This window comes from Solanum stenotomum, chromosome 1 (genome assembly GCF_019186545.1).
Source record: "Solanum stenotomum isolate F172 chromosome 1, ASM1918654v1, whole genome shotgun sequence".
Classification (NCBI taxonomy): domain Eukaryota; kingdom Viridiplantae; phylum Streptophyta; class Magnoliopsida; order Solanales; family Solanaceae; genus Solanum; species Solanum stenotomum.
In genome coordinates, this window is record NC_064282.1 from 36921453 (window position 1) to 36933119 (window position 11667).

General features: G+C 28.9%; 1 pseudogene; it reads left to right on the forward strand.

Annotated features, from left to right (window-relative positions):
• Positions 1–1490: 1490 nt before the first annotated feature.
• Positions 1491–11291, forward strand: LOC125846585 (protein FAR1-RELATED SEQUENCE 5-like; annotated as a pseudogene).
• Positions 11292–11667: the final 376 nt, after the last annotated feature.

Here is an 11667-nt window from a genome sequence, read left to right on the forward strand (position 1 = left end):
GTTTCATTAAATATCATTGAACTTTAATAGATCATTGATGAAACATACGAGGTCATTTCAATTGTTGTAGTAGGAATGTTAATCTTCGTGATGAAATTTAATAAACTACAACTGAAAGTTCTTAAGAGAAGTACAATAAAAAACATTCTTTTTCATTGTTTCGGCCAGTTACATTTACTATTGATGTTGGATAGCTTTTATTATTTACAATTTGTAATATCAAGTTCAGAGCACCTTACTTGAAGTAGGATTATAGTGTTGAGTTTGGAGTACCTTTTTATTGTAATTTGAAATTTTTTTATCTTTTCAAGTACACAGAAAGTGTATATTGACACCTCCTTTTCTGTGATGTTTTCTTAAAATTGATAAAGTATTGTGTATTATATTCGCAAAACTAAAACCTCATATTGTTCAACTACCATAATTGTTTCATTTGGCCAAGTTTGAGATCTACTGATTTTATAGCAACAAATTTGTGATATGCATATTGCAAGTCCAACAAACTGTTGGAGTTGAACTGTGATGTTAAATTAAAGATGTGTATAATGTATTAAAATACTATCTGAATCTTGAGGTATTAAACATGTTAGGTAGAATGTTGAATTTAGAGAGTTATCCTATGTAGAAAGAGTCATTGTCTATTAATCACAGTAAAGGACAAACTATTTGTTGTTTTCTTCTTTTAATTTCATTTAGCTTGATATTTTTGTTGCAGGATGGTTAACATTGTTTTTATTTCATTGAATTGCAATGTGTGCAACTATACCTATCTGAAATGGCTCCATACAAATACAGAGGAGCACTCAACGTTGATTTCAACTGTCCGTCACAATTGGTATACTTGTAGCCCATGTGTTGAACTATTTATTTGCCAAGATTCATTGGGGATGGAGGTTGAGCTTACGAGGTGCCATGGTACATGTATTAATCATCACAATAGGCTCATTGGTTCTCTCTGAGACCCCAATTCCATGATTGAACATGGTAACCACAATGAAGCCAAAGCTTAGCTGAAGAAAATCAGGAGAATTTAAAGATGTAGATAAAGAGCTCAATGATTTAGTTGTGGCAGCTGGGTCTTCTAGNCATTGAATTGCAATGTGTGCAACTATACCTATCTGAAATGGCTCCATACAAATACAGAGGAGCACTCAACGTTGATTTCAACTGTCCGTCACAATTGGTATACTTGTAGCCCATGTGTTGAACTATTTATTTGTCAAGATTCATTGGGGATGGAGGTTAAGCTTACGAGGTGCCATGGTACATGTATTAATCATCACAATAGGCTCATTGGTTCTCTCTGAGACCCCAATTCCATGATCGAACATGGTAACCACAATGAAGCCAAAGCTTAGCTGAAGAAAATCAGGAGAATTTAAAGATGTAGATAAAGAGCTCAATGATTTAGTTGTGGCAGCTGGGTCTTCTAGCAAATGTGAACACCCTTGGAGGAATTTGTTGCAAAAGAAATATCGCCACATCTCACAATGACAATCATGATTCCATTTTTCCAGCAACTTAGTGGAATCAATGTGATTATGTTCTATACACCAGTGTTGCTTAAGACTATTGGTTTTGTTGTTGATAGTTCACTCATGTCTGTTGTGACCACAGACCACTGGTGGAGTCAATGTCATTGCCGCTGTGGTTTCTATTTACTTGTTTCTTGAAGGGGGAGTTCAAATGCTCTTTTGCCAAGTAAGTTCATTTCATCTTCTTGGACTTTTTCATGGTGAAATTTTCATATGTTCTATTACATGACGCGTTCTATTTGACATATCGTAAGAAAGAATTCTACTTAAAATGACTCTATTCCATCGTAGTTAGCCAAACATATTGAGATCCATAAGAATAACCGAAATCTTGATACTATGTATATAGTTGAGTAAAAACTATGAGGTATTTTGAGGACACCATTAGTTTGTGTTTGAAATACCAACATTGATTGATGAATCGAACCTAGAAATCTCAAGCTCAAGTTGATGTGGAATTTACGGCAAATAAATAAATAGAAGAAGCAAGTCATATTACAATTGTTGTTTGGTTAAAGGTTGTACCTTTACTTTCTATATTTGTACTCATCTTGATCAAAGACTACTTTATTAGCTCAATTAACTTGTCCAAACTCATAAAAAGAAGGAATTTTAGCTTAGAACTAAATTATAAGAACTGAATATGAAAGAAGAGAAGCTTGGTAGCTTGCTCCAATCTAGTTTCAGAGATGCAGGAGTCCAAGGCAACTGTCGGGCCATTTGAGTGCATACAAGATGCATTGGACAAGATGTCATTTGAGTGCATACAAACTAATACGGGTAGAACAACACTTTTGAAGTACTACTGATGAATTTATTCAGGCTAATAGGTTTTTTTGTTTCAGGTTTGAATGATGAATGATAGACACAAGTGATAAATCTATTCATTTTTTTAGGAGCAAAATGTAGACAAAACACATTGTTTGTGCTCCTTTTTTTTGGTGAATTTCAAAGTTAATTTTCACTTAGATGTATACAAATGGTAGTGATGGGGCTACTGGTTCTTACCTATGAAGCTATGGTTGCAATGAATTTTATGGGAAGAGTTAGGCACGTGTAATTTTGAAGATTGTTGCCTTATCTTAAAAAGAATGCATGTGCTTTTATATGTTTTTTATGTGTGATTTTAGACATTTATTATAGCAAACATACAAGGAACTAAAAGTCAAGTCGTGACCATTTGAGGAATGAATGACAGTACCATTGCTGGTGCAAATATTAATATTACTTGGCTAAAAATGTTGGGCCCGTGCTTAGCACGGGCGACACTCATCTAGTACATATATATATATATATATAGAAGAGCCAAGTAGAGGACGACCAAGGACAAATTTGTCATTTCATAATAATTCTAGAATGTTTGTTTCTATGTTATGACATCAAAAAAGTGGTAATAGATTTATAATGACAATATAACCAAATATATTTTCCTAAATGCCATGTGTATCCTAATGATGTGACATTTAATATGGACCCACATTTTCAATCACATTTTTATATTAAGATATTATAATGTATATGGTTAATTGACGTCATAACTTATTTTAAGTAATATTCCTCTATATTATAAAGTAAAGAACTTCTTACTATAAGGTCATATAAAAATATGCATACCAATTCTTAAGTAAATAAATTTATAGTGTGAAATTTCTTTACACTAATGTGTATATGACTTAAACTTATTTATAAATATAGTTTCTACTCCTATTTCATAAGTAATTTTCAACTATAAGTAAATTATATCTTATAATTTTCATGTTGTTTCATTATGACAATTAACATATGACATATCTCTATAAATCAAGAGTTCTTATCTCCTTAAAATACATTATGTAATTTACTTTTATTTATAATATATACTATATTAGGTATGGAAGATTATTCCCTTTTTTTAATTGAAAAAATTTAAAATATGTAGAATTTATGTAAAATAAGATTCAAATGTTTATTATTTTATCATCAGTTGCTGTTATTTAATTAAAATGTGTTATAAACAACTTTACTAAGCTACTATAATTGCTATCACGTAAATTTTGTAATGCTTTTCTATTCTCTTCATACATTGTTTCAACATAGATGAAAATTCCTTTGAAATTTTCTTTGTTGCTAAATGTTTTATTTATTTTGTCTAAGAAAAAGCCCAAAATAGTCCCTTATTTTGGGGTTAAGACTCAATGTCATCCTTGCTTTTTCATATGAAGCAGTAATAGTTCCTCGTGTTTATAATATTAGTTTTTGGTTTCTCCAAGAGTTTTACCTATTTTTTAATATTTAATTTGTCCACAATCGTTTTTTTATATATTTAAAAAAAGAATATCTCCATGTGAGAGAAGATGAGAAGAAGAGCACCTTGTTCTATTAAGTAGAAATATTATTGTAGCTAAACTAATAACACCGTAACAAATGCCGTTGCAAAAAAAGAAAAGTTTGTACTATTGCACGTGAAAATTATGTGATGAACCTGTTGATTTTAGCTGCAATACATTTTCTACTAAACAAAACAAGGTGTTCCACTTCTTACCTTCTCTCACAAAAGTTATTATTCTACTAAATATATAAAAAGACGATTGAACATTTCATACGTAAATTATGGATAAAAAATCAATGTTGAAAAATAGACAAAAAAATTGGGGGAGGATCAAAAGTGCAGTAATATTGTAAATATGAGGTACTATTACCGCTCCATATGAAACTCAAGAAGGACTTTGAGTCCTAACCCAAAAATAAGGGACTATTTTGGGCTATTTCTCGATTTTGTACTATATAAGATATGAAGTAAAGCATAGTCTTCTTTCTACTCATCTTTTGTTGTTTCCTCCATTTCAATTTTATATGACACCATTTGACTTGACACAAAGTTTATGAAAGAAATAATTTTTGAAAAAATTGTGGTCAAAATATTCCTTGACCATTTGTATGACTATAAATAATTTTATTAATAATAAAAGGGGTATTTTAAAGTTAGATTATTTTCTATTATGAAAATGCGACATTCTATTTGCAACGTATAAAAAGAAAATTGTTCCACATTAATTGAGTCTAAAAAAGTAAGTCAGAAAAAATAAAATGGTCCCTTTGATTTTTATCAAAAAAGTGATAAGGACCGTCCTACTTCTTCACTCTTATACATAACAAAAGTTTGATAATATAAATAACTCTTCTATATAATAAAAGCTTGATAATACAAAGAGTTTTGAAATACATTATGAAAAAATACCAATGTTATTAGTTATTTGATTCAATGTATGTGTTATACATAATATTAAAATGAGTATGAAAGATATTTTCAAATTTTAGTTATGGAAACTTAAAAACTTATAAGTTTTAATTAATTTAGTTGAAATAGAAAAAAGAAACTATTATAAAGTGCAATTCATTCTGTATCGTGTTTTAAAATATTCATGATTAACATTTTTTAAAAAATAAACATATATAATATAATTAAATTACATAAATACACAACTTAAGATAATTTCTAAAATTTCTTAACACTTAAAATTTTTAAAAATCTCCTCTTGGAATGATCCATATCTCCTCTTGGATGCTTCTCTATTCCCTCTCAAATACATCTCTATCCTCTTGGATATATTCCTATCCCCCTTGCGTCCATCCATTTCCTCTCTCGGATACATCCCTCGCATTAAATAATGGATCATTAGCAATATATCAGACAACCAAGAAATGTATCCAAGAGCAATAAAACTCAGAGATTTTCGTAATTGGAGAAACTTTTGAAATAAAATGTAATTAACCCCAAATGTAAGGATTTTTTGTAAATTATACTATAATTTAATATTATATTATTGGGCCCGTAAACGGGCCCAATATTACAATCTTAAATATATTAGAGGTATTTAATTAGTTTTTTTAAAAGAAAAATTATCATTAATATTTTCTAATAAAAACGATAGTAAATGATAATTTAAATCACACTTTATATTATTAATAATAATAATAATAATAATGATAATAATAATAATACATATATATAATAATAATAATATTATTATAATAATAATAATAATACATACATACATACATACATATATATATATATATATAAACATTTTTTTTATCAAATCATAACTTATAACTTATTTAAATTGTCTTAATTAACAATACAATATCATATGCACCAATGGTTATTTTAACATAATGTCAAACAAATACATTCGAATTAAACACTTAATTTGATGATATTCTTTTCACATTTAGAGTAGTATAAACATGAAAAATAAAATAAAATTATATCTTATTTTTAAGATGATAAATATTATTTTTAATAGATAGGAAAAATAAATTAACACAAAGAAATAGATAATTTTCTTATTTCACTTTATTTGAAAATCAACATCTAATTATGAAAATTACAAATATAACTTAAAATTGTATTTAAAATTTGAAAAAAATTCAAAACTTTGTTAATACTTTAAAGGCCGTTTGGTTACCGTATAAGATGCATTTTTTTCTCATATATAAGAAGTTGTATTTGTTTTACTATGTTTGGTAGAAGTTATGTATCAGGTAGAAAAATCAACATGACTTACCATGTTTCGTTGATATGTTTCTAAATATTGTATAAAAGTTATTCGTGATTAATTCTATACGGTGTATGGTTACATTTTTTGTAATCCTACATAACTTATGAGGAAATCTATGTATAAGTTATGAGGGTATTAGTTATACATGTATTTAAAAAATTACACATTTATCCATATTTCCTTTTTTTATTGAAAACTCTAGAAAAAAACTTTACATAACTATTCTATTTTCCTAACTAATTTGGATTCTTATTTCTCTTGTATACGAACAATTTTTTATTTGTTTTCATTTGAAATCAAAGTATAATTTTTTTTATTAATATTATGAATTTGGAATGTATAATTTTGACAACGCATATGCTAATCACATATTATCACCATATATTTCTAAATATATTCCACATATTTAATTATTATGTATTGTTTTTTTATTTGGAATATGAATTTATATATAACTCATATATTTGGTATACTAAAAATGTACAACAATACATGCAGCATTTTGATAGAAATTTCCATTATATAAAATAGGATTTTATAATATACTTTACTTGAAATATATTTATGGTATTTTATTTTTATAAGCTTTAAACATTTAAAAAAAATAGAGAAAGAAAAAAAAAACAGAATTCACACTTAAGTATAGAGAAGATTTATTTCTTTATTTTATTTGGAAAATTATACTATTTGCTTGCTTATTTATTTGTAAATAATATATTCAATAATTAGTAATTTATGTATTGTAATATCTACATAACTAAGTAATACCTACATAATTAATACTTGCATAACTAATACCAACATACCTTATAGTACTCACATAACTTATTCCTGCATAACTAAACCATGCATAACTAATATCTGCATAACTCTAACCAATAACCAAACGACCCCTAACTATATTATCCTTTTTAAAATAATATCACAAATTATTTATTCTTATAAAAATGACCCCATTTGAATTATATTTCATATTAGTTTTATTTATTTATTAAAAAAAACACATTCAAATTATCAAATATTATTTGCAAAATCAATAGCTTAACACAAGTTCAACTTCAAAAATTTAAATAAAGTGATTTGTTTTTGTAATAGTATGTGGTAGTTCTTAAATGAGATCTAATCTATGACATTATACAACTATCTATTTTGATATATTACTTTTTTTAGTGCAGTTTGGTTGTATGTCTCAGGTAAATTAGTCAAGTAACTTTTAGAAACTAAGGAATATAAATCATATTTAGAAAAACATAATTATATATATATATATATCTCTTTTAACTTGATTTCGTCTGACATCTATGACGTTCAACTTAGAGTGTGCACAAGTAAGCACTTAAAATTTTATAAAGTTGAAGAAGTAGACACACGCGTCCTACGGGGAATAACACATGTAGGAGCCACATAAAATGTCGCCAGATAAAATGTCGCATAGGACGTGAATTATATTGTCACGTAGGACGCCAAGTAGGACCACAAGTGTCAACTTGTTCAATTCTATACAAGTTTATGTGTCTACTTATGGACATATAAAAATGAAGGACATAGATATTAGATGAAACCAAATTAAATGACATATTTATGTATTATGCCTTTAAAAAATATATATTTAAATTTTAAATATTTTTTGCATAAAATTTAACCAAGCACGACTTCAACTATAAATTATTTAAATAAACTGTATTTTTTCATGACCAAACCATACTAAGAAAGGAAATGATAAAAAGCCCTCAAATTTGAATTTTTGGTATGAAAAAATCTCATTAAAATTATACATTCAAAATAATAAAGAATTTTTTTAAAAAATATAAGCCTAAATGTATAGGCTTTTGAGTAAATCAATAAATGGGGTCATGTAACTTTGCAATGATTTCTTTTACTCCTCCCAATGTATTGGTACACATGTGGCCATTAGAATCCACAACTATTGACTTAGTGCCAATACATTGGGAATTGCATAAATTTTGGCTCCGGGGCTTGGAATTACACACTTTTTTCCTTGTACAAGCTTGTGATAGCATGAGTGTATCCGTGTATCTTTAGATAAGTAGTTCCCTTTAAGGCTTTACTTTGCACTAGGATTATTCCCACCTTCCCTTTGGATGAGAGATGCAAGTTGTGGTTTCTTGTACTCCCTCCGTCCACTTTTAATTGTTATGTTACGTTTTTCGAAAGTTGATTTGATTAATTTTTAAAGTTAAATTAGATTACATTAATTCGATATCTTAAACAAAAAATTTAGATATTCAAAAACTATACGAAAAGTACTATAAATTGCAATTTTTTACATATCAATATAATGAAAAATACATCATAAAATGTTAGTCAAAGTTCTTATTGTTTGACTCTAAAAAAAAGAAATTATAACAATTAATAATGGATGGAGGGAGTACATAATAGCTAGCCTAGGTTTCCTTATTAGATTTATAATATGCATATAATGACAGATCTTTTTAGTTAGTAGTTAGAAGCTGCAAACAGTAGCTATCTTCAAGGGGCAAACATTATATGTATGCAATGAGTCACCTGTAGTGATTGGTGCTTTTCACTATGTTTGTCCTCATACTTCTTACAATGTTCTTGTTGATCCCTTGTTTTATATTAGAGATTAACTTGTGTCCACTGTCAGTGGAATTCTTTTTACACTATCACTTAACTTTAAGTCACACAAAAGTTAAGTTTTTAAATTTGTTTATTTTTTATTTTATAGAATTTAAATATTAAATATAGTCGTGTAAGGCAACTAGGACCCAAAATTTATCTTATCAAATTAGTTTCGATTCTATTTTTTGATTTACCAAAAATATTTCATCGTTATTTGTTGTTTCATCGTTCTGAAACTTGTTTCAGTTTGGTGTTGTATCTGTAATGGGAGGCCCTCAGGTATCTCTTCTGTGACACATTGCTTCCAACAAACTTAATATCTATATGCATGATGACATCGTTTTACTTTCACTAGTTTTACGTAGTAGCAATTTAAGATAGTTTGAATTTTTAAGTTATATTTAGCTTGTTAATTTAACATCCATTAACTACATGTTGCAGGAAGGATTCTCTAACTTACCTCAGGAAAATGCAGAAAGCATTGGATCTTCACAAGAGGATATTCCCCATTTTGGTGATGAAGAATCGAGAGTGCCATACATCGGTATGGAGTTTCAGTCACTTGATATTGCATTTAAATTTTATCTTAATTATGCTCATCGTAGTGATTTTAGTGTGCGCAAAAATCGAATCACTAGATCAAGAAAAGATAAATTAATAATAGGTCAAGAATTTGTTTGTTCAAAAGAAGAATTCTGCTCAAAAATGAGTCTTGAGAAAAATATGCAACGAGATGAAACTAGAGAAGGGTGCAAAGTGTTGATATATTTGTCGAAGAAAGAAGACGAAAAGTGGGTTGTTGCTAGGTTAGTCTCAAACCATAATCATGAACTTGTTTCTCCACATAGCCAAAAATTCTTGCGATCGAAAAGGAAAAAGTCAGAAGCTCAAAAGAATCTTATTGATCTATTAGATAATTCAGGTGTTCGTCCTAGTAAAATTGCATCTGTATTAATTACTCATGCAGTGGGCATAGATAATCTTAATTTAACTGGACGAGACATTCAAAATTATTTGAGTACTAAAAGGCAAAAGAATCTTGAAAAAGGAGATGTCCAATTGATGTTGAAGTACTTTCAAAAACGTCAATTTGAAAGCCCAGACTTCTTTTATGCAATACAAATGGATGTAGAAGGTCATCTAGCTAATTGCTTTTGGGTAGATGCTAGGTCTAGGATAGCTTATAAGAACTTTGGGGATGTTGTCGTTTCTTATCCTACACACTTGACAAATAGATATAAGATTTTTTTTCCCATTTACTGGAGTTAATAACCATCATCAATCAATTTTATTTGGTTGTGCTCTTCTTTGGGATGAAACTCAAGAAACTTTTGAATGGTTACTTCGCACTTGGCTAGAGGCAATGCTTGGTGTTATGCCTCGTACAATTATCACGGATCAGGATACTGCAATAACAAATGCAGTTGCAAATGTGTTTCCAAATTGTGCACACCATTTTTGCATGTGGAACATTGAAAAGAAAATTTCCGAATATTTAAGTCATGTCTATCATGACTTTGATGATTTTAAAACTAAGTTTAGTAAGTGTCTACATGGTACGACCACGCCTGAGGAATTTGAAGCTACTTGGATTGATATTATGAAAAACTATAATTTAGAAGAAAATAGTTGGTTGCAAAGAATGGATGCAATTCGTGAAAAATGGATTTCAGCATATGTGAGAAGGAATTTTTGTGCTGGAATGTCAACAACTCAAAGATGTGAGAGTATGAACAAATTTTTCAAGGATTATCTTAATTCTAGTACACCGATGAGTGTATTTGTAGCAAAATATGATAAAGCTATTGATGCTAGGTATGATAAAATAAGGGAAAAGGAATATAAGACAAAATATTCAAAGGCTATCTAGAAGACATTGCATCCCATGGAGGATGAAGCAGCAAAGGTATATACTGGAAAAATATTTCAAAAATTTCAAGAAGAATTGATTCAGTCTCAAAAATTTATTTCAGAAAAGATTGAGGTTCAGGATGGAATACATATCTATAGAGTTCATTTGTTTCAAAAACAATTGCCTGCCTACATTGTTAGATTGAACCTTATACTGAAAGATGCTACTTGTTCTTGTATCTCTTGAATCGGTGGACAATACGCCACCAAAGAAAAAGTTGATGACATTTCGAATGACAAATCGCATGTGAATAATTTGAGGCCTTCCTCTATATGGTTTAATAATATTATGATGCATTCTTTTGGCCTATCTGAGCGAGCTACACTGTCCGAAAAACATTATAAATTTGCATATCAAAGATTATTTCAATTATTTGAAGAACTTGATGAACTCCCTTATGAGATTGAGAATGATGATATATGTGAGGATCTAGTTAACGAGTCAAATGTGGAACTAAACACAAATGAGGAGAGACAAAACACCATTTTGATTGACCCTTTATGTGTGGTAACTAAAGGATGTCCAAATTCATTGAGAATGAGAGGTGGTCTAGAAAAATCTCTAAAGGTCAAAAAAGGCTCGTCTAAGAAACAAACAAGGAAAATCAAAAGTTTAAAGAATGGTGAGGCAAAGGGCAAGGGCAAGGGCAAGGGCAAGGCCAACGCGAAAGGCAACACGAAGGGCAGAGGAATGAGGTAATCTCACTTTATATAGTGTAATAATTATTGATTAATATTTTTTGTAACTTTGATATTTGATGTATAGTTCAAGCTCTAATGTTGAAGTGAAATCTGATTTTGAACCCCTTTATTGAAGATTCTGGCTCCGCCGCCATTGATTGTAACATTTAGTATCTACATAGTCAGGTGAAAATAATACTACAATTTCTATTTCTTTAACAATTAACAATAAAAAAGTGCCAACCAATTTAGACAATCCAATTAAATACAATGCTTTGAAAAATTCAATGATAGATTCACAATAATAATAGACTAAAACAAACACAATATTATAACTTAACTTTATATTAATCAATAGGAAATATGCACTACTTTTAGCAATATACGAATAATGT